Below are 24929 nucleotides of genomic sequence, written 5' to 3' on the forward strand. Positions count from 1 at the left end.
CGGCGATTTCACAGGGCCACGCGTTCGCATGGGTGACGCGGATGCGTGGGAGGCATTTTTCCCACATGACGCGGACGCGTCAGCGACGCAGTCGCATGGATCAATTTGTGCCAAAGGCATGCCTTCAGCCACGCTCTCGCGTGACTCTCTGTTCAATTCTCTTTTCTTCAAAACGCACTGGTGACGCGGACGCGTCGGCGATGCTGTCGCGTCGTGTGCGATTTTTTTTATGCAGGATGCAAAATGCAATGATAGTGTGGATGCTATGAATAATTCCAGATTCAATGAAAATAGAATAAATTAAAACTCAAAACAAACAAAACGAAATAAAATCAAAATTGAAGAAATTGAAAAGGAACGATCATACCATGGTGGGTTGTCTCCCACCTAGCACTTTTGGTTAAAGTCCTTAAGTTGGACATTTGATGAACATCCTGTTATGGTGGCTTGTGCTTGAATTCATCCAGAAATCTCCACCAATGTTTGGAATGCCAACAGCCTCCTGGATCCCAAACTAGGCGCAGAAAGCCTTCAAGTGAAAGCAAGTGACAAGGCCCCAAGAGTGTTGATTACCAGAATGAATTTTGGGGTCCCAAATCTTGCTTTTGCACCCGTCTTCTTGTTGATCATTATGATTCCATCCGGGTAGCAAGCAATCTGAATTCTCACTAAAGCGGCCAAACAACTTCCTAGACCCATTCAGTTGAGCTTTACACCAACCCTTGCATTTAAATTTTGAGCATACAACCATGTTGAACCTTGCTTGACAACTCCAACCACTAACCATCTTTCTCTTACTCTTAATGCCACAAAGAGCTCTAAGTTGACCATCCATCTCCAGTAGCCCATATTCAAGTGGAATTAGAAAGCTAAGGGATATGAATTTTACCCACTTGAATATTGTGAAGGATGATGGCAACTTAGGGGAGGTATTTCTAACGAATTTGCAAGCTCCACTCCCTTGTGCTCTTCTCTGACAACTTCCACCTCTTTGCAAGTTTCTTCAATATCAACCTCTTCCTCTTGGTAGCTTTCTTCCAATTCAATCTCTTCTTCATTGCTCACCAAGGGCATGGGAGGCTGTTCTTCTTCTTCTTTAATTTCCATCTCTTGACCAACCTCTTCCAAGTCTTCAACTATGATATGCCTTGGAAGTTGTACACCCTCCTCAGCATCAATTTCAATCGCCTTGGAAGGAGGTTCTATAACTTGACTTTCCCATAGAGGTTCAGCATCTCCTAAGTCTGCAACCACTTCTTCCTCTTCAATAATTACTGCTTTGTCCAATAGTTTTAATATAAAATCGTACTCATCATTGATGATTTTCTTTCCATGATAACTCCTTTCAACTATTCTTTCATCTTCAAGGGTCTCTCCTATCTCCACATTTTGGGCCTCCTCTTGCTCTAAGACAAAATTAGACTCCTCCTTGATGTCTTCCTTCACTGATTCTTCAACCACTCCTTCGACTTCAAGGGTATTTACTCCTTCACCTTTAGGGCCTTCTCTAGCTCCTTATGAAGTATGGATTCACGAAGATGATCCCTTCTCTCTTGTTCCATGTCAATAGCATCATTGGGATCATGTTGCTCTTGGATTGATGGATGTGGGTGCTCTTCCATGGATGGTGGTGATGGGATGGAGAGATCATTCTATGGTTGAAAAGGAAGTGCACTAGAGCTTGAGGGTTGATTGTTGAAAGTATTTGGTGGTCTGATTTGGGCGATGAGAGCTTGTATAGTAGAGTTTAGATCGATAAGTGCTTTCTCCATGGAGATTTGGGGTGGATAGGAGGGTTCATTTGTTGGGAGAAAGGGTTCATGGTAGGAAGGTGGTTTATCTTGATAATGATAAGGAGATGGTGTATATTGAAGTGGTGGTTTGATGAGCGGATAATTTATACGCTTTTTGGCATTGTTTTTAGTATGTTTTTAGTAGGATCTAGTTACTTTTAGGGATGTTTTCATTAGTTTTTATGTTAAATTCACATTTCTAGACTTTACTATGAGTTTGTGTTTTTTTCTGTGATTTCAGGTATTTTCTGGCTGAAATTGAGGGACTTGAACAGAAATCAGATTCAGAGGTTGAAGAAGGACTGCTGATGTTGTTGGATTCTGACCTCTCTGCACTCAAAATGGATTTTCTGGAGCTACAGAACTCAAAATGGCGCGCTTCCAAATGTGTTGGAAAGTAGACTTCCAGGGCTTTTCAGCAATATATAATAGTCCATACTTTGGCCAAGAATAAACAACGTAAACTGGCGTTCAACACCAGCTTTCTGCCCAAATCTGGCGTCCAGCGCCAGAAAAGGAGCCAAAACCAGAGTTGAACGCCCAAACTGGCACAAAAGCTGGCGTTCAACACCAAAAAGGACCTCTACACGTGCAACACTCAAAGCTCAGCCCAAGCACACACCAAGTGGGCCCCGGAAGTGGATTTATGCATCAATTACTTACTTCTGTAAACCCTAGTAGCTAGTTTATTATAAATATGACCTTTTACTATTGTATTAGACATCCTGGATTGTATTTTGATCCTGTGATCTCGTTTTGGGGGCTGGCCATCTCGGCCATGCCTGGACCTTTCACTTATGTATTTTCATACGGTAGAGTTTCTACACTCCATAGATTAAGGTGTGGAGCTCTGCTGTTCCTCAAAGATTAATGCAAAGTACTTCTGTTTTCTATTCAATTCATCTTATTTCGCTTCTAAGATATCCATTCGCACCCAAGAACGTGATGAAGGTGATGATTATGTGTGATGCTCATCACCATTCTCCCCTATGAACACGTGCCTGACAAATACTTCCGTTCTACATGAAATAATCTAGAATGAATATCTCTTAGATCTCCTAACCAGAATCTTCGTGGTGTAAGCTAGAATGATGGCGGCATTCAAGAGAATCTGGAAAGTCTAAACCTTGTCTGTGGTATTCCGAGTAGGATTCAATGAATGAATGACTGTGACGAGCTCCAAACTCGCGATCGCAGGGCGTTAGTGACAGACGCAAAAGGATAGTAAATCCTATTCCAGCATGATCGAGAACCGACAGATGAATAGTCGTGCCGTGACAGGGTGCATTGATGATTTTCACTGAGAGGATAAAATGAAGCCATTGACAAGGGTGATGCCTCCAGACGATTAGCCGTGCCGTGACAGGGCATTGGATCATTTTCCCGAGAGATGACCGAAAGTAGCCGTTGACAATGGTGATGTATCACATAAAGCCAGCCATGGAAAGGAGTAAGACTGATTGGATGAAGATAGTAGGAAAGCAGAGGTTCAGAGGAACGAAAAGTACATAAGTACCTCTATCCCTATTCTATTATTTATTATTCGAAAACATCATTATCAATCTATATCTGCCTAACTGAGATTTGTAAGGTGACCATAGCTTGCTTCATACCAACAATCTCCGTGGGATTCGACCCTTACTCACGTAAGGTATTACTTGGACGACCCAGTGCACTTGCTGGTCAGTTACACGGAGTTGTGAACCATGGTCTTGGCATCATTTTTTTGGTGCCATTGCCAGGGAAAAAAGAGCAATGAATTTTACATAATTAAAGTGTAATCACGATTCCGCGTACCAAGTTTTTGGCGCCGTTGCCGGGAATTGTTTGAGTTTTCGGCAAGCTTTTGGTCCGGTAACATCAGTGCCAAGTTTGGATCCGGCAACAACACCAAGTTTTTGGCGCCGTTGCCGGGGATTGTTCGAGTTTGGACAACTGACGGTTCATCTTGTTGCTCAGATTAGGTAATTTTCTTTTTGTTTTGTTTTCAAAAATTTTTCAAAAATCTTTCAAAAAATTCTCCTTTGTTTTCGAAAAAAAAAATTTTTTTTATTCAAAATTTTTAAGAATGAATTCTAGTGTTTCATGAAGCATGTAAAGCTTGGCTGGCTGTAAAGCCATGTCTAAATTTATTTGGACTGAGGCTTGCAATTTGTTATCAAGAGCAATATACTCTGATGTTAAATGCTGAAGCTTGGCTAGCCATTGGCCATGTCTAGTATTTTGGACTGGAGCCTTCATTGAAAGCTTGGCTGGCTAGTGAGCCATGTCTAATTCCTGGACTGAAGCTTTAGACTAACAATGCAAGATTCCTGGAATTCATATTAAAAATTTTTGAATCCTTATTTTTCCCTTTTCTGAATAATTTTCGAAAAATATAAAATAAAAATCCAAAAAAATCATAAAATCATAAAAATAGAAAATATTTCATGTTTCTTGTTTAAGTCTTGAGTCATGTTATAAGTTTGGTGTCAATTGCATATGCATCTTGCATTTTTCGAAAATCTCATGCATTCATAGTGTTCTTCATGATCTTCAAGTTGTTCTTGGTAAGTCTTCTTGTTTGATCTTGATGATTTTTTGTTTTGTGTTGTTTAGTGTTTTTCATATGCATTCTTTAATTCTTAGTGTCTAAGCATTAAAGAATTCTAAGTTTGGTGTCTTGCATGTTTTCCTTGCATTAAAGATTTTTCAAAATTGTGTCTTTGATGTTCATCTTGACATTCATAGCATTCTTGCATGCATCACATGTTTTGATCTAAAAATTTCATGCATCGCATCCTTTTAGTGTTTTTCTCTCTCATCATAAAAATTCAAAAATAAAAAAAATATCTTTCCCTTTTTCTCTCTCATAAATTCGAAAATCAGATTTGACTTTTTCAAAAATTTTTAAAATCAAGTTGTTTCTTATGAGGCAAATCAAATTTTCAATTTAAAAATCTCATCTTTTTCAAAATCTTTTTCAAAAATCAAATCTTTCTCAAATTTCTTAGTTATTTTCGAAAATTCAAAAATATTTTTCAAAAATATTTTTCTTAATTTTATATCATAATTTTCGAAAATAACAATAACAATTAATGTTTTGATTAAAAAATTTCAAGTTTGTTACTTGCTTGTTAAGAAAGATTCAAACTTTGAGTTTTAGAATCATATCTTGTGATTTCTTGTGAATCAAGTCATTAATTGTGATTTTAAAAATCAAATCTTTTTCAAAAACTAATTTCAATCATATCTTTTCAAAAATATCTTCTTATCTTACCTTTTTCAAAAAGTTGGTTTCAAAATATCTTTTCTAACCTCCTAACTTCTTATCTTTTCAAAATTTGTTTCAACTAACTAACTAACTTTTTGTTTGTTTCTCAACTTTTTCAAAACTACCTAACTAACTCTCTCTCTCTAATTTTCGAAAATATCTTCCCTCTTTTTCAAAAATTTCTTTTTAATTAACTAATTATTCTTATTTTTTATTTTAAAAAATTTCGAAAAATACTAACATTTTTCAAAAACCATTTTCGAAAATCACTAACTCTTTTTCAAAAATATTTTTCGAAAATTCTCCCTCTGCCATCTTATTCTATTTATTTATTCATTTACTACCATCTCATCTCACATCTCAACCCTCCTCACAGTTGTGTTTCTTCCATTACATTACATTCTTTGTCTCCCCCTATTTTCTTCCACTCACAAAGGGATCCCTATACTGTGGTATAAAGGATCTCTATTATTATTAGTTTTTTTGTGCCCTCTTCTTTGTCATATGAGCAGGAGCAAGGACAAGAATATTCTTGTTGAAGCAGATCCGGAACCTGAAAGGACTCTGAAGAGAAAATTAAGAGAAGCTAAATTACAACAATCTAGAAATAACCTTTCAGAAATTTTCGAACAGGAAGAGGAGATGGCAGCCGAAAATAATAATAATATAAGGAAGATGCTTGGTGACTTTACTGCACCTAATTCCAATTTACATGGAAGAAGCATCTCCATTCCTGCCATTGGAGCAAACAACTTTGAGCTGAAACCTCAATTAGTTTCTCTGATGCAGCAGAACTGTAAGTTTCATGGACTTCCATCTGAAGATCCTTTTCAGTTCTTAACTGAATTCTTGCAGATATGTGATACTGTTAAGACTAATGGAGTAGATCCTGAAGTCTACAGGCTCATGCTTTTCCCTTTTGCTGTAAGAGACAGAGCTAGAATATGGCTGGACTCTCAACCTAAAGATAGCCTGAACTCTTGGGATAAGCTGGTCAAGGCTTTCTTAGCCAAGTTCTTTCCTCCTCAAAAGCTGAGCAAGCTTAGAGTGGATGTTCAGACCTTCAGACAGAAGGAAGGTGAATCCCTCTATGAAGCTTGGGAAAGATACAAACAGTTGACCAAAAAGTATCCTTCTGACATGCTTTCAGAATGGACCATCCTGGATATATTCTATGATGGTCTGTCTGAGTTATCTAAGATGTCATTGGATACTTCTGCAGGTGGATCCATTCACCTAAAGAAAACGCCTGCAGAAGCTCAAGAACTCATTGACATGGTTGCTAATAACCAATTCATGTACACTTCTGAAAGGAATCTTGTGAATAATGGGACGCCTATGAAGAAGGGAGTCTTGAAGTTGATACTCTGAATGCCATATTAGCTCAGAACAAAGTATTGACTCAGCAAGTGAATATGATTTCTCAGAGTCTGAATGGAATGCAAGCTGCATCCAACAGTACTCAAGAGGCTTCTTATGAAGAAGAAGCTTATGATCCTGAGAACCCTGCAATAGCAGAGGTGAATTACTTAGGTGAACCTTATGGAAACACCTATAACTCATCATGGAGAAATCATCCAAATTTCTCATGAAAGGATCAAAAGCCTCAACAAGGCTTTAATAATGGTGGAAGAAACAGGTTTAGCAATAGCAAGCCTTTTCCATCATCCACTCAGCAACAGACAGAGAATTCTAAGCAGAATCCATCTAGCTTAGCAAACTTAGTCTCTGATCTATCCAAGGCCACTGTAAGTTTTATGAATGAAACAAGGTCTTCCATTAGAAATCTGGAAGCACAAGTGGGCCAGCTGAGTAAGAGAATCACTGAAATCCCTCCTAGTACTCTCCCAAGCAATACAGAAGAGAATCCAAAAGGAGAGTGCAAGGCCATTGACATAAGCATCATGGCCGAACCTGTGAGGAGAGGAGAGGACGTGAATCCCAAGGAGGAAGACCTCCTGGGACGTCCAGTGATCAATAAGGAGCTTCCCTCTGAGGAACCAAAGGACTTTGAGACTCATCTAGAGACCATAGAGATTCCATTAAACCTCCTTATGCCCTTCACGAGCTCTGATGAGTATTCCTCTTCTGAAGAGAATGAGGATGTTACTGAAGAGCAAACTGGCAAGTTTCTTGGTGCAATCATGAAGCTGAATGCCAAATTATTTGGTATTGAAACTTGGGAAGATGAACCTCCCTTGTTCACCAATGAACTAAGTGATCTGGATCAACTGACATTGCCTCAGAAGAGACAGGATCCTGGAAAGTTCATAATACCTTGTACTATAGGCACCATGATCTTTAAGGCTCTGTGTGACCTTGGTTCAGGGATAAACCTCATGCCCTTCTCTGTAATAGAGAAACTGGGAATCTATGGGGTGCAAGCTGCTAAAATCTCATTAGAGATGGCAGACAATTCAAGAAAACAGGCTTATGGACAAGTAGAGGACGTGTTAGTAAAGGTTGAAGGCCTTTACATTCCTGCTGATTTCATAGTCCTGGATACTGGAAAGGAAGAGGATGAATCCATCATCCTAGGAAGACCTTTCCTGGCCACAGCAAGAGCTGTGATTGATGTTGACAGAGGTGAACTAGTCCTTCAATGGAATGAGGACTCCCTTATGTTTAAAACTCAAGGATCTCCCTCTGCAACCATGGAGAGGAAGCATGAAAAACTTCTCTCAAAGCAAAGTCAAACAGAGCCCCCACAGTCAAACTCTAAGTTTGGTGTTGGGTGGCCACAACCAAACTCTATGTTTGGTGTTGAACTCCCATATCCAAACTCCAAGTTTGGTGTTGGAGAGTCTCAACAATGCTCTGAACATCTGTGAGGCTCCATGAGGGCCCACTGTCAAGCTATTGACATTAAAGAAGCGCTTGTTGGGAGGCAACCCAATTTTTATTTATCTAACTCTATTTTTTTCTTAGTTATATGTCTTTATAGGTTCATGATCATGTAGAGTCACAAAATAAATATAAAAATTGAAAACGGAATCAAAAACAGCAGAAGAAAAATCACACCCTGGAGGAGCATCTGTCTGGCGTTCAGCATCAGAACAGAGCATGGTTCTGGCGCTGAACGCCCAAAATGGGCAGCTTCTGGGCGCTGAACGCCAGAACAGGCATGGTTCTGGCGTTCAACGCCAGAAATGGCACACAAATGGGCGTTGAACGCCCAAAATGGCCACCAACCTGGCGCTAAACGCCCAGAGTTGTGTGCAAAGGCATTTTTACATGCCTAATGGGTGCAGGGATGTAAATCCTTGGACACCTCAGGATCTGTGGACCCCACAGGATCCACTCAGGATCTGTGGATCCCACAGGATCCCCACCTACCTCCACTCACTTCTTCTCACCACTTTCTTTCACACAACCCCATAAACACTCTTCCCCAAAAACCCTTCACCAATCACCTCAAACTCTCTTCCCCATCACCTCTTCACCACTCACATCCATCCACTCTTCCCCATAAACCTACCTCATAAACCCCACCTACCTTCAAAAATTCAAAACCAATTTCCCACCCAAACCCACCCATATGGCCGAAACCTTTCCCCCCCTCCCTTCCCTATATAAAGCCCTCCATTCTTCATCAAATTCACACAACACACTCCTCTATACCCTTCTTGGCCGAAACACTTCCCTCTCTCCCTCTCCTCCATTTCTTCTTCTTCTCCATCTATTCTTTCTTTTATTGCTCGAGGGCGAGCAAAATTCTAAGTTTGGTGTGGTAAAAGCATAAGCTTTTTCTTTTTCCATTACCATTGATGGCACCTAAGACCGGAGAATCCTCTAGAAAGGGGAAGGGGAAGACAAAAGCTTCCACCTCCGAGTCATGGGAGATGGAAAGGTTCATCTCCAAAGCCCATCAAGACCACTTCTATGATGTTGTGGCCAAGAAGAAGGTGATCCTTGAGGTCCCTTTCAAACTCAAAAGAAATGAGTATCCGGAGATCCGACATGAAATTCAAAGAAGAGGTTGGGAAGTTCTAACAAATCCCATCCAACAAGTCGGCATCCTAATGGTTTAAGAGTTCTATGCTAATGCATGGATCACCAAGAACCATGATCAAAGTAAGAACCCGGATCCAAAGAACTATGTTACAATGGTTCAGGGGAAATACTTAGATTTTAGTCCGGAGAATGTGAGGTTGGCGTTTAACTTGCCCATGATGCAAGGAGATGAACGCCCCTACACTAGAAGGGTCAACTTTAATCAAAGGTTGGACCAAGTCCTTATGGACGTATGTGTAGAAGGAGCTCAATGGAAGATTGACTCCAAAGGCAAGCCGGTTCAACTAAGAAGATTGGACCTCAAGCCTGTAGCTAGAGGATGGTTGGAGTTCATTCAATGCTCAATCATTCCTACTAGCAACCGGTCTGAAGTGACTATAGACCGGGCCATCATGATCCATAGCATCATGATTGGAGAAGAGGTAGAAGTTCATGAGATTATACCTCAAGAACTCTACAAGGTGGCTGACAAATCCTCCACCATGGCAAGGTTAGCCTTTCCTCACCTCATTTGCCACCTATGCAATTCGGCTGGAATTGACATAGAGGGAGATATCCTCATCAAAGAGGACAAGCCCATCACTAAGAAGAAGATGGAGCAAGCAAGAGAGCCCATCCATGGAGCTCAAGAGGTGTATGAAGCTCATCACCATGAGATCCCGGAGATGCCTCAAATGCACTTTCCTCCACAAAACTATTGGGAGCAAATCAACACCTCCCTAGGAGAATTGAGTTCCAATATGGGACAACTAAGGGTGGAACATCAAGAGCACTCCATCATGCTTCATGAAATAAGAGAAGATCAAAAAGAAATGAGGGGGAGCAACAAAGATAAGGAAAAGACATAGAAGAGCTCAAGGACATCATTGGTTCCTCAAGAAGGAAACACCACCATCACTAAGGTGGATTCATTCCTTGTTCTTATTTCTTCTGTTTTTTCGTTTTCTATGTTATGTGCTTATCTGTGTTTGTGTCTTAATTACATGATCATTAGTAGTTAGTAACTTTGTCTTAAAGTTATAAATGTCCTATGAATCCATCACCTCTCTTAAATGAAAAATGTTTTAATTCAAAAGAACAAGAAGTACATGAGTTTCGAATTTATCCTTGAACTTAGTTTAATTATATTGATGCGGTGACAATGCTTCTTGTTTTCTGAATGTATGCTTGAACAGTGCATATGTCTTTTGAATTTGTTGTTTAAGAATGTTAAATATGTTGGCTCTTGAAAGAATTATGACTAGGAAACATGTTATTTGATAATCTGAAAAATCATAAAAATGATTCTTGAAGTAAGAAAAAGCAGCAAAGAACAAAGCTTGCAGAAAAAAAAAAGAAAAAAAAATAGGCGAAAAAAAAATATAGAAAGAAAAAGAAAAAGCAAGCAGAAAAAGCCAATAACCCTTAAAACCAAAAGGCAAGGGCAATAAAAAGGATCCCAAGGCTTTGAGCATCAGTGGATAGGAGGGCCTAAAGGAATAAAATCCTAGTCTAAGCGGCTAAACCAAGCTGTCCCTAACCATGTGCTTGTGGCGTGTAGGTGTCAAGTGAAAACTTGAGACTGAGCGGTTAAAGTCAAGGTCCAAAGCAAAAGAAGAGTGTGCTTAAGAACCCTGGACACCTCTAATTGGGGACTTTAGCAAAGCTGAGTCACAATCTGAAAAGGTTCACCCAATTATGTGTCTGTGGCATTTATGTATCCGGTGGTAATACTGGAAAACAAAGTGCTTAGGGCCACGGCCAAGACTCATAAAGAAGCTGTGTTCAAGAATCATCATACTGAACTAGGAGAGTCAATAACACTATTCGAAATCCGAAGTTCCTATAGATGCCAATCATTCTGAACCTCAATGGATAAAGTGAGATGCCAAAACTATTCAAGAGGCAAAAAGCTATAAGTCCCGCTCATATGATTGAAGCTATGTTTCATTGATAGTTTGGAATTTATAGTATATTCTCTTCTTTTTATCCTATTTGATTTTCAGTTGCTTGGGGACAAGCAACAATTTAAGTTTGGTGTTGTGATGAGCGGATAATTTATACGCTTTTTGGCATTGTTTTTAGTATGTTTTTAGTAGGATCTAGTTACTTTTAGGGATGTTTTCATTAGTTTTTATGTTAAATTCACATTTCTGGACTTTACTATGAGTTTGTGTATTTTTCTGTGATTTCAGGTATTTTCTGGCTGAAATTGAGGGACTTGAGCAGAAATCAGATTCAGAGGTTGAAGAAGGACTGCTGATGCTGTTGGATTCTGACCTCCCTGCACTCAAAATGGATTTTCGGGAGCTACAGAACTCGAAATGGCGCGCTTTCAATTGCGTTGGAAAGTAGACCTTCAGGGCTTTCCAGAAATATATAATAGTCCATACTTTGGCCAAGAATAGACGACGTAAACTGGCGTTCAACTCCAGCTTTCTGCCCAAATCTGGCGTCCAGCGCCAGAAAAGGAGCCAAAACCAGAGTTGAACGCCCAAAATGGCACAAAAGATGGCGTTCAACTCCAAGAAGGACCTCTACACGTGCAACACTCAAAGCTCAGCCCAAGCACACACCAAGTGAGCCCCGGAAGTGGATTTATGCATCAATTACTTACTTCTGTAAACCCTAGTAGCTAGTTTATTATAAATAGGACCTTTTACTATTGTATTAGACATCCTGGATTGTATTTTGATCCTGTGATCTCGTTTTGGGGGCTGGCCATCTCGGCCATGCCTGGACCTTTCACTTATGTATTTTCATACGGTAGAGTTTCTACACTCCATAGATTAAGGTGTGGAGCTCTGCTGTTCCTCAAAGATTAATGCAAAGTACTTCTATTTTCTATTCAATTCATCTTATTTCGCTTCTAAGATATCCATTCACACCTAAGAACGTGATGAAGGTGATGATTATGTGTGATGCTCATCACCATTCTCCCCTATGAACACGTGCCTGACAAACACTTCTGTTCTACATGAAATAAGCTAGAATGAATATCTCTTAGATCTCCTAACCAGAATCTTCGTGGTGTAAGCTAGAATGATGGCGGCATTCAAGAGAATCCGGAAAGTCTAAACTTTGTCTGTGGTATTCCGAGTAGGATTCAATGAATGAATGACTGTGACGAGCTCCAAACTCGCGATTGCAGGGTGTTAGTGACAAACGCAAAAGGATAGTAAATCCTATTCCAGCATGATCGAGAACCGACAGATGAATAGCCGTGCCGTGACAGGGTGCGTTGATCATTTTCATTGAGAGGATAAGATGAAGCCATTGACAAAGGGTGATGCCTCCAGACGATTAGCCGTGCCGTGACAGGGCATTGGATCATTTTCCCGAGAGATGACTGAAAGTAGCCGTTGACAATAGTGATGTATCACATAAAGCCAGCCATGGAAAGGAGTAAGACTGATTGGATGAAGATAGCAGGAAAGCAGAGGTTCAGAGGAACGAAAAGCATCTCCATTCGCTTATCTGAAATTCCTACCAATGATTTACATAAGTACCTCTATCCCTATTCTATTATTTATTATTCGAAAACATCATTATCAATCTATATCTGCCTAACTGAGATTTGCAAGGTGACCATAGCTTGCTTCATACCAACAATCTCCGTGGGATTCGACCCTTACTCACGTAATGTATTACTTGGACGACCCAGTGCACTTGCTGGTCAGTTACACGGAGTTGTGAACCATGGTCTTGGCATCATGTTTTTGGTGCCATTGCCAGGGAAAGAAAGAGCAATGAATTTTACATAATTAAAGTGTAATCACGATTCCGCGTACCATGGTTCATGAGAGTAGTTATGTTGGAATGGGGGTGGTTCTATGTATGGTTCATTTGGCTCATAAGGTGGTTGGTATGGTGGATACGGGTTAGGGTCATATGGAGGTGAATGGTGGAAAGGGGCTTGTGAGTATGGTGGTCCAAAGTCATGTTGAGGAAAGGGTTCATAGGCATATGGTGGTGGTTGTTGATAGTCCATTGGAGGTGGTTGTTGCCATGAGGGTTGATCAAATCCTTGTGGCTCCTCCCATCTTTGCTTGTTCCAACCTTGATGCCTGTTCTCATTGTAATTTCTTCTTCCTACAACATAATTGTAACCAGACTCATAGCCAAAGGGGTGAAAGTTCATAGTACCTAATAAAAATTAAAAATAAAAACAAATAAACAAGCAAAGGAAAATAAAATAAAATAAAATAAATAAGAGAAAAGATTTGAAATTTGACTTTGAAATAAGATAAGATAAGATTTTTGAAAAAGATATGATTTTTTTGAAAAAATTTGAATTTTGAAATTTAAAATTAAAAATCTGAGAAATATTTTTTTTTTTTGAAAATAAATCAATTTAAAAGCAAATATTTACAATAACCAATAATAAGGCACACATTTGCAATTCTCCGGCAATGGCGCCATTTTGAAGAACGAAAGATTGACGGTTTAGAATTCAGAATAAATTCCCATTGCAAGTATAGTTTCTAAACCAAGCAATCATCCTTTCTTACAAACGTTTTGGTTGTCACAAGTAACAAACCCAAGAAAATTTATAAACCGAAGTATTCAAACCTCGGGTCGTCTTCTCAACGAATTGCAGGGAGGTGTTCTTATTATTAGTTATGGAAAATAGTGTTTTTGGGTTTTGAAAGGTTTGAACAAGGAAAATAAATTGCAGGAATTAATAAATTAATATCTAATAAAACTCTTGGCAAGGTATGAAAATTCGGAAGTCCTATCCTAGTTATCCTTATGAGAATTGAGTTTAATCCCACTTAGTTAACCTTTACGAAAGCAAGGAAAAGTCAAGTGGACTAATTAGTTAGATCCCCAAGTCCTAGCCAACTCCTAAGGAAAGACTAGAGTTAGTGGAATTCAATTCAATTAGCAAAAGTAACAATTAACAATCACGATAAGTTTGATAACTCAAGAGCTTCCAATTAATCAATTAAAGCCAAGAATATAAAAAGCTAAAGATAAATTTGAAATACCTCAATTGCATTAATAAAAGGAAATTAATCCAAACATAAGTAGTTCATAAGCTAAATTGATAAAATAAATAAAAAGGACATTGAACCTGGAACTCAGAAGAAATTGTAAGTTGAAATAATAAAGTTGAAATAATAAGAAATCATAATTCCTTTAAGAGGAATCCTAATCCTAAATCCTAAGAGAGAGGAGAGAACCTCTCTCTCTCTAAAAACTACATCTAAATTATGAAAAGTGAATTATGGAAGACATGATCATGAATGAATGGATTTTCCCACTTTATAGCCTCTAATCTGTGTTTTCTGGGCCGCAAACTGGGTCGAAAACAGCCCAGAAATTGCTGGAGAATAAATCTGCCACGCTGATTTTTGTCACTGCGAAGCGTCCGCGTGGAGAACGCGTTTGCATCTCCTAGCGTCAGGGCAACTATAGCATATTATATATCAAATCGAAACCCCAGACATTAGCTTTTCAACGCAACTGAAACCGCGTCGTTTGGACCTCTGTAGCTCAAGTTATGACTGTTTTAGTGCGAGAGGGTCAGGCAGACAGCTTTGCAGTTCCTTCAACTTCTTGTATTCCTTCCACTTTTGCATGCTTCCTTTCCATCCTCTAAGCCATTCCTGCCCTATAAATCCTAAAATCACTTAACGCATATATCAAGGCATCGAATGGTAATAAGAGAGGGTTAATATTAGTAAATATAAGGCCAAAGGGGCATGTTTTCAATTATAGCACAAAATCAGGAAGGAGAATGTAAAACCATGCAAATAGTATGAATAAGTGTATGAAAGATTGATAAAATCCATTCAATTGAGCACAAGATAAACCATAAAATAGTGGTTTATCAATATCTGAGTCTTCCTCCTCTTCCTCTGCACCAATAGCCTTCTTTCCTCTTGCTTCCCTCCTTGATCTCAGGAAGGTTCTTTTCGGTTCACTGTCAAATGAGGTTGAGACCTCTCTTCTACCTGTCATTCAGTGAACAAGTAACAAAAACAGAAAGTGCAGAGTCCACTAAAACAGAGAATAGTTAGCTTCGTTGGAGCAATTTATCAAATGGTTAGTTGGCTAGCTTGCTGGAAAGTAAGAGAATAAAGAAAAATAAAGAGAACAACTAAATTTGCAGAAAGTGAAACTGAACAGCTGAAATTAAAATTCAATTAATCAAAAGAAAATAAATGTGCTCAATCTAGTTATCCTCTAATTTAGTAATTGTTAATTCAAAACCAATCCCCGGAAACGGCGCCATAAACTTAATTCACTCGAAAACTGTCTCTCAACAATTTCCTACCGGCAAGTGCACCGGATTGTCGTCAAGTAAAAACTCACTGTAGAGTGAGATCAAATCCCACAGGGATTGGTTGGTTGATCAATGTTAATTGGAGAATTGTTCTAGTTGAGCGAAATCAAAATTGGTTTGAGATTGCAGAATGTAAATTTTGCGGGAAACTTAAATTACAAGAAATTAAATGACAAAAATTAAAGTGCAAGAAATTAAATGACAGAAGCTTAAATTGCATGAAATTAGATGGGAATGGGGGTTAAGCATAAAATTAAAGAGCAGAAAGTAATGAGAATGGGTAATATCAGAGTAAGGGATTCATTGGGGTCAGGAGATGTGATAATTCTCCGGATCAAATTCATTTTCGTCTCTTCCTCAATCAATTCATTCATTGATCTCCTTGGCAATCTTAGGTGATTAGGTCCCAATTCCTTGGCAATCTAATCTCTCTAAGCATGAACAATTGCTCAATTCCTTGATTTAATTTCTCATGGAAAGAGATGAAGATCGGTCACTGATTCTACCACACAAATTCATAGATCAAAGTATTGGTAGGATTACATGTCACTATATCCATCCAAACCCCAATTTAATCCAATGTGAGAAAGCAATTCTAGCATGATCTCTTCATTCCTCTTCCAAGGTTCAAAGGAGATCCAATTATGAATAGCTTCTTTCCCAAGATAACTATCCAATAGGATGAAGAACGAAAGCTTTCTAGCAAAATCAAGAGAAAAGAAAGAAGAAGAAAAATGAAAACTAATATTGATCCATTGAATTACACAGAGCTCCCTAACCCAATGAAAGGAGTTTAGTTGTTCATAGCTCTCAGAATGTAAAATGGAATTGAAAGATACATTACAGAATTGAAAGAATTGAAGAAAATTAAAATTAGCAGAGTGTCAGGATCTCTCCGCCAGCTAAAATTCCCCTATACTAACTTGAATTCTAAGCTATTTATCCACTTTTCTTTTATTGATCTTCAATCTCTGAATTGGGCTTTTGGCCTTGATCGAATTGGGTTGAAGTTGCTCCAATTAGTTTCCCTTGTTGTTGAGAAGAGATCTGCTTGAATTGTAAAGTTCTGATGCAACACATTGGAGTCCACGTTCGGGGGCCAATGTTGATTCAAACGCCCTTTTAAAAATTCAGTTCTGCTTGCTGTCATTGGCGTTTGATTCAACGTTGGAGTGCCAACGTTCTTCTACCCACGCGTACGCGTGCCTTGCGCGTTTGCGCCCTAGGGGTCATAATACGCATCCACGCGTGTGCGTATGCCATGCGTGCATGTGGATGCAAAAATCCCAATTCCAGATTCAAAAGCTTTTAGAAGAACGTTGGCCTAAGCATTGGACTAGCAATGTTCCCTCCAACGTTGGCCTATCTACGCGTACGCGTCAGCTATGCGTGCGCGTGGATTCTTAAAAGTTAAACCCATGCGTATGCGCTATAGATGTGTGCGTGTCGTTGCGCTTTTTCAATTTCATGATTTTGAGATCAAGATTGCGCACGTTGGCCACCCACGTTTGAGACAGTGTTGTTGGTCCAATGTTACCATTCCACGCGTACGCGTCACCCACGCGTGCACGTGGATTGTCAGAATTTTCAATCCACGCGTGCGCGTATAGCACGTGTGCGTGATAAACCACTATTTTATGGTTTATCTTGTGCTAATTTGAGTGGTTTTTATCAATTCTTTGCTCACTTATTCATATAATTTGCATGATTTTACAATTCCTTCCCAATTTTGTTTTATGATTGAAGACTTGTTTCCTGAGCCTTTAAATTATCAATTTTATTTACCCGTTATTACCATTCGATGCCGTGATCTGTGTGTTAAGTGTTTTCAGGCTTTATAGGGCAGGAATGGCTTAGAGGATGGAAAGGACACATGCAAAAGTGGAAGGAACGCAAGAAAATGAAGTTTTGAGAAGCTGGCATCGACACGTACGCGTGTAGCGCAAAAGACAAGTGACGCGTACGCGTGACAAGGAATTTTGCCAAACGACGCGTACGCGTGACGTGTGCCACGTGCAGAAACTTGCAGAAAGTACTAGGAGCGATTTCTGGGCTCCTTTTTGGCCCAGTTCCAAGCCTGAGAACACAGAATAGAGGCTGCAGAGTCGAGGAATCATAGATTCAGACAACCATTCATTCATTCATCAATTCATAAAAAATAATTTTAGGTTTTAGATGTAGTTTTCTAGAGAGAGAGGCTCTCTCCTCTCTCTAGGTTTTAGGATTTTAGGATTAGCTTTGCTTAAATTCAGATTTCTACTTAGTTTAATTTAGTTTCTCTTCTACTCTTAATTCTTCTAGTATTCTAGTTTATTTATTCCCTTTGTTGATTATTTTATGTTGCCAATTTAGTTTATGAATTCTCATGTTAGATTTGATTTTCTATTTAATGCAATTTGAGGTGTTTCATATTTATTACTTCTTCTATTATTTTTGAGTCATTGATGTTTGAAATTGGTTGTTTGGATTTAATATTACTTGCTAGTTTTCTATGTTTTAATGTTGTGCCTACCAAGTGTTTGATAAAATGCTTGATTGGATTTTAGTGTAGATTTCTCTCCTTTTTGCTTTGGTTGAGTAATTGGAGACTCTTGAGTTATCAAACTCCTTTGTTGATTGATAATTGAAAGTTGCTGGTTGATTTGGATCCCTCTAAAGCTAGTCTTTCCTTAGAAGTTGACTAGGACTTGAGGAATCAAATTGATTTGTCCACTTGACTTTCCTTCATGGTTAGAGGTTAACTAAGTGGGAGCAATAAACAATTCTCATCATAATTGATAAGGATAACTAGGATAGGATGTCTAATTCTCATACCTTGCCAAGAGCTTTCTCAATTATTAGTTTATTTTCTTATCATTTACATTCCTTGTTCAACCTTTCAAAAACCCAAAAAGATACAATTCCATAACCAATAGTAACATACCTCCCCTCAATTCCTTGAGAGACGACCCGAGGTTTAAATACTTCGGTTTAATTTTATTGGGTTTGCTTTAGTGACAACCAAATTTTTGTATGAAAGGATTGTTGTTGGTTTAGAAACTATACTTGCAACGAGAATTTATTGAGAATTCTTTACTAGCAAAAATCCGTTCATCAAAATGGCGCCGTTGCTGCGGAATTGCAAACGTGTGCCTTATTATTGGTTACTGTGAATGTTGTGAATTCTTTGTTAGTGTTTCTAGTTTTAGGAGTTTATTTTCATTAATTTTTATTAGTTTTTCTTTCTCTTGCTATTATGAATTCTCACCCCTTTGGCTATGAGTTTGGTTACAATCATGTTGTAGGAAAAGGAGATTACAATGAGAGCTTGGATCGAGGATGGGACAACTAACGATGGAAGGAGCCACAAGGATTTGATCAACCCTCTTGGCAATAACCACCTCCAAGGTATTATCAACAACCATTCTATGATGCTTACCAAGACAATGGCTATGGTGGACCTCTTCGTGACAATCAACACCCACCGCAATATACCTATGGACCCCTCCTCAACATAGCTTTGAACCACCATACTCACAAGCCCCTCTCCACCATTCACCTCCATATGACCCTAATCCTTATCCATCATTTCAACCACCATACAAACCATACATAGAACCGCCCCAACTCCAAAATAATTACCCTCAAAAACTACCTTCCTACTATGAACCCCCACTGGATAGCAACACCTTTAGTGTTATTCACCAAGGGCAATTACAGCTTCAGACCACACTTATTTCTACTCTCACTAGTCTCACCTCTACTCTCCAAACCCTTATATCCCATTTGGATGCATCAATCCAAGAGCAACATAATCCCAATCATGCTGTTGACACGGAACGATAGAAAAGGGACCGGCTTGAAGATGAAGGAGTAGCTGAAAAACTGGTGAGGGAAGACATCAAGGAGGAGTTCGATTTTGTATTAGAGAAATTGGAGGAAGCTGTAATTATCGAAGAAGAAGAAGTGGTTGAAGACCTAGGAGATGCTGAACCTCCATGGGAATCGAGAGTTGTAGAGAATTCTGCCAAAAGGATTGAAATTGATGTTGAAGAGGATAGTGCACAACCTCCAAGACATGTTCCTTGTGAAGAATTGGACGGAACAGATCAAGAAGCAAGTTTTCTTGGTAATGATGATCATGAATCAAGCCCTCCTAGTGGTGAACTTGCATCCGCAATTGAACCCCTTGAATTTGAAGCACTTTCTCCAAGTGAATTTGAAGATGACGTGGAGGTAGACTTTTCTCAATCTCCAACTTATGACTTGAGTGATGGGAAAGAATTAGAAGATTTTGATCAAGGCGCAGTTGAAGTTGAAGAGGTTTGCAAGGAGGTGGAAGAATTCACAGAAGAGCACAAGGGAGTAGAGCCTGCCAAACCATTGGAAACACCTCTCCCAAAGCCATTACCACCCAATACAACATAAGTGGGTAAAATCCTTATCCTTAACCTTTACTTTCCCACTTGAATATGGTTTACTTAAGACGGATGGTCAACTTAGAGCTCTTTATGGCTTTAAGAGTAAGAGGAAGATGGTTAGTGATAGGAGTTGTCAGGCAAGGTTCAATATGGTTGCACGCTCCAATTTGGAATACAAGGATTGGTGTGGAGCTCGATTGAATGGGTCTCGGAAGTTGTTTGGGTATCTCAGTGAGAATTCAGATTTCTTGCCACCCAGTTGGAATAATGATGATCAATGCGAAGATGGGTGCAAAAGCAAGGTTTGGGACCCCAGAATTCATTCTACCAATCAACACTCCTGGGGCCTTGTCACCTGCTTTAACTTGCTTGAAGGCTTTACGTGCCTAGTTTGGGACCCCGGAGGGTATTGGAATTGCAAACATTGGTGAAGATTCCTGGATGAGTTCAAGCACAAGCCACTATGACAAGGGGCTCACCAAATATCCAACTCAAGGACTTTGACTAAAAGTGCTAGGTGGGAGACAACCCACCATGGTATGATCTTTCATTTTTATCCTTAGCTTTATTTTATTCTATTTTTATTAGTGTTCATTCATAATGTCTGCATCAGCATCTGCATTCTGCATTCTACATATATAAAAAAAAGGCAACCCACGCGTGCGGGTAGGCCACGCATGGGCGTCGATACCAATTCGGTGCTTCCATCCAACGAACAGAAAGTTGTGATGGAATCGTGCGGCTGGTGTGCTAAAGGCATAATTCAAGCTACGCGTACGCGTCAATTCCAATTTTGGCACACCACACATGGGCATACGTGATGCGCACGCATCGCATGAAAACCTTGCCCCTTTCAATCTGAACAGAGAGTTGTGCCCAAACAACGCTGGAATTGTGCGTTTAGCACAATTTCGGCCGACGCGTACGCGTCATCCCCATTTAACTCCCCTCACGCGTTCGCGTCTATGACGCGTACGCGTCGATGCATTTTTGCCTTATCCACGCTCAAGCGTGATCCACGCGTACGCGTGGAGTTAATTTCATTAACCCCTGACGCGAGAACCATGACCCATTCGCGTTGCCCACTCTCTTCCCCCTCAACGTTCCAATTTCTCTCTTCCCTCCATTGCAACAACCACCAATCACCACCATCACCCTCCCACCGCAGCCACCACCGGCAACTCCGAACCGCCGCCGATGCCACCGACCACCCCTCCATCTCTTTCCTTTCTTCTCCTTCTTCTCTATCCTCTCAACCCTTCCTGCAGACCCCAAGCACCACAGCGGACAGCCCTGCGCTGCCGTGCTGCCGCCGTCTCTGGGTAGGACTCCCCTTTCCACTTCCTTTTTCCAATTCTATTACTGCACCACCCAGGTTTCCCCTGCTTCCATCTCTGCCTTTCAACTCTTCGTCTGTTCAATTACGTTAAGTTAGTTTAGTTTAAATTTTGTTAGAATTAGAATAGTTAGAGATGCATGTCTTAGTGGATTCTAGGTGGTTAGGTATTTACGATATGGTTAGTAGATTTAGGTCTAATAAATGCTCTGTTCTTGCTGTCTGCAATAGTTGATTCCTCTCTGTTCGTGCTGATAATTTGATCCTGTGCTAAATTACTTTGCTTGATGCTGTATTTGGGTTTAAATTGCTATTCATGCTCTGATAATGTTTCATTGATTTACTTTGAGCCTCATAATCCCCATTTATTCTATATTTTACCACATCACTAGCCTTAAGCGGAAAAATAATTAATTACCCCAATTGAATCTTTGGTTAGCTTAAGATAGAGATTATGTATCAATTAAGTGTGGGGAATTGTGGAAACTTGGGTTGATAAGAAAGTGTTGATTATATTGACAAGATATTAGGAATTTGGGTGCATACTCATGTGAGACCAGAAAGACCATGTGCATTGATATGTTATGTTTATTTTTATGCTTCAAAAAAAATTTACCATATAAGTAAATAGATAAATAAGGGGACAAAATTACCCCAATGTTAACATTAATAAAAGATCAGTGCATATGTGGTGAAATTAAAGAAAATTTAGTACATGAGTATATGATGAAAAAGTGGGAATTATGGGTAGTTACGCATGATTTTAGAATTATATAGAGTGTATATGTTAGGTGAGAACTTAGGTTAGTCAAAGATTCATATGATAGCTCACTTGGCCATGTATATATACCCTCACCCTTAACTTAGCCCCATTACAACCTTGAAAAGCCCTCATGATATTTGCATTTATACACTTGATAATTGTTGATTGGTTAGATGAAGAACAAAGTTTTATAAAGCATGATTAAAGGAGACTTGAGTTGTTAACCCCAAACACTGGGTGATTAGAGTGTATATACAATTCCAGTGAGGGTTCAATGGCTCATATCCATATGCCCATATTTGATCATTGCTTGTCTTGCAAGTTGTGAACTCTTTTGATTAACTCAACTCAATTGTGAATGTATTTTGATATGATTAATTTAGCCCTTGATTGTGCATATATGGTTTCTTAAAAATTTGACTCAATTTGACCACATTTATGCTTATATATATATGGATAGATAGTAATTAGAATAGCATGATGCATGTAGGCATTGCATAAGCTCCACCATTATGCCTTTACTCTTTTGGTTCGCTTGAGCTTAGCATGAGGACATGCTAATGTTTAAGTGTGGGGAGATTGATAAACCACTATTTTATGGTTTATCTTGTGCTAATTTGAGTGGTTTTTATTAATTCTTTGCTCACTTATTCATATAATTTGCATGATTTTAGAATTTATTCCCAATTTTGTTTTATGATTGAAAACTTATTTCCTGAGCCTTTAAAATGTCAATTTTAATTACCCGTTATTACCATTCGATGCCGTGATCTGTGTGTTAAGTGTTTTCAAGCTTTATAGGGGCAGGAATGGCTTAGAGGATGGAAAGGAAACAAGCAAAAGTAGAAGGAACGCAAGAAAATGAAGTTTTGAGAAGCTGGCATCGACGCATACGCGTGGACGACGCGTACGCGTGACTAGCGCAAAAGACAAACGACACGTACGCGTGACTGACGCGTATGCGTGACAAGGAATTTTTCCAAACGACGCATACACGTGACATGCGCCACGTGCAGAAACTTGCAGAAAGCGCTGGGAGCGATTTTTGGGCTCCTTTTTGGCCCAATTCAAAGCCCGACAACACAGAATAGAGGCTGCAGAGTGGAGGAATCATAGATTCAGACAATCATTCATTCATTCATCAATTCATAAAAAATAATTTTAGGTTTTAGATGTAGTTTTCTAGAGAGAGAGAGGCTCTCTCCTCTCTCTAGGTTTTAGGATTTTAGGATTAGCTTTGCTTAAATTCAGATTTCTACTTAGTTTAATTTAGTTTCTCTTCTACTCTTATTTATTCTAGTATTCTAGTTTATTTATTCTCTTTCTTGATTATTTTATGTTGCCAATTTAGTTTATGAATTCTCATGTTAGATTTGATTTTCTATTTAATGTAATTTGAGGTATTTCCTATTTATTACTTCTTCTATTATTTTTGAGTCAGTGATGCTTGAAATTGGTTGTTTGGATTTAATATTCCTTGCTAGTTTTCTATGTTTTTATGTTGTGCCTGCCAAGTGTTTGATAAAATGATTGATTGAATAAGAGTGTAGATTTCTCTCCTTTTTGTTTTGGTTGAGTAATTTGAGACTCTTGGGTTATCAAACTCCTTTGTTGATTGATAATTAAAAGTTGCTGGTTGATTTGGATCCCTCTAAAGCTAGTCTTTCCTTAGGAGTTGACTAGGACTTGAGGAATCAAATTGATTTGTCCACTTGACTTTCCTTCATGGTTTGAGGTTAACTAAGTGGGAGTAATGAACAATTCTCATCACAATTTATAAGGATAACTAGGATAGGACGTCTAATTCTCATACCTTGCCAAGAGCTTTCACAATTATTAGTTTATTTTCTTATCATTTACATTCCTTGTTCAACCTTTCAAAAACCCAAAAAGATACAATTCTATAACCAATAGTAACATACCTCCCTGCAATTCCTTGAGAGACGACCAGAGGTTTAAATACTTCGGTTTAATTTTATTGGGTTTGCTTTAGTGACAACCAAATTTTTGTATGAAAGGATTGTTGTTGGTTTAGAAACTATACTTGCAACGAGAATTTATTGAGAATTCTTTACTAGCAAAAATCCGTTCATCAGTGCGCGTCGCTATAGATTTTTCAATTCTCCAGAAAGCACATTTTATAACAACATTGGGGGTAACGTTGGCTTGCCAACATTTCCTCCAACGTGGGTATCAGCAAATTATGCAGAAAAGTGTTCTGCCTCCCTCTCAACGTTTAAGGCAATGTTGGTGGTCCAACTTGGCCACCAACGTTGCTTCTTGTTCATCCTTTCCATGCTCCTTCTTCAACCTTCTTCCATCCATTTCTTCACCTGTCATCAACCAATACACGCATCAAAGCCTTGCTAAAGTCATCAGAATTCTTATTATTCTTAGCACACAAGTAATTATAGCATAATTCTCATGAAATTGTATCAAATTAACCATGATTGAATGAATCTAGGCATACATGAATTTCTAACCCAATTGCTTACTTATAGCTCAAGAAAGTGCATAAAATCTATTAAAAGGAAAGAAAAAGGCTAGTGAAACTAGCCTAAGATGCCCTGGTATCACATTCTTCTTGTTAAGGGAGCCTCCAAATAAGTGATCTACAGCCTTCTTTGATTCATAGGAAAGCCCTTCATAAAAGATATGCAATTGCACCCACTCATTAAACATATCAGGTGGACATTTCCTTGTCAAATCTTTCAATCTCTCCCAGGCTTCATACAAAGTTTTGCCATCCTGCTGAATGTCTGCACCTCAGTTCTCAGTCTATTCACTCATTAAGGAGGGTAGAACCTTGCTAAGAATCTATTTACCACATCTTCCCAGGTTGTCAAGATTTCTTTGGGAAATGATTCTAGCCATTTGGATGCTTTGTCTCTCAAAGAAAATGGAAACAGTAACAATCTATAGGTGTCAGAATGAACACCATTAGATTTAACTGTATCACAGATCCTTAGGAATGTAGTGAGATGCTGATTTAGGTCCTCTTGAGCACTTCCTCCGAAAGAGCAATTGTTTTGGATGAGTGTGATGAGTTGAGGCTTCAATTCGAAATTATTAGCATGGATGGTTGGCTTTTGAATGCTG

The 24929-nt window shown here is 39.0% G+C and overlaps 1 non-coding gene across 1 annotated transcript; it reads left to right on the forward strand.

Annotated features, from left to right (window-relative positions):
- The first annotated feature begins 24506 nt into the window (after nt 1-24506).
- Nucleotides 24507-24610, forward strand: LOC148555336 (small nucleolar RNA R71). Its single transcript, XR_015887656.1, has one exon. It is a non-coding gene; the product is annotated as a small nucleolar RNA R71 (small nucleolar RNA).
- Nucleotides 24611-24929: the final 319 nt, after the last annotated feature.

Source organism: Arachis ipaensis, chromosome B6 (genome assembly GCF_059453495.1).
Source record: "Arachis ipaensis isolate K30076 ecotype BB chromosome B6, ASM5945349v1, whole genome shotgun sequence".
In the NCBI taxonomy this organism is placed as follows: domain Eukaryota; kingdom Viridiplantae; phylum Streptophyta; class Magnoliopsida; order Fabales; family Fabaceae; genus Arachis; species Arachis ipaensis.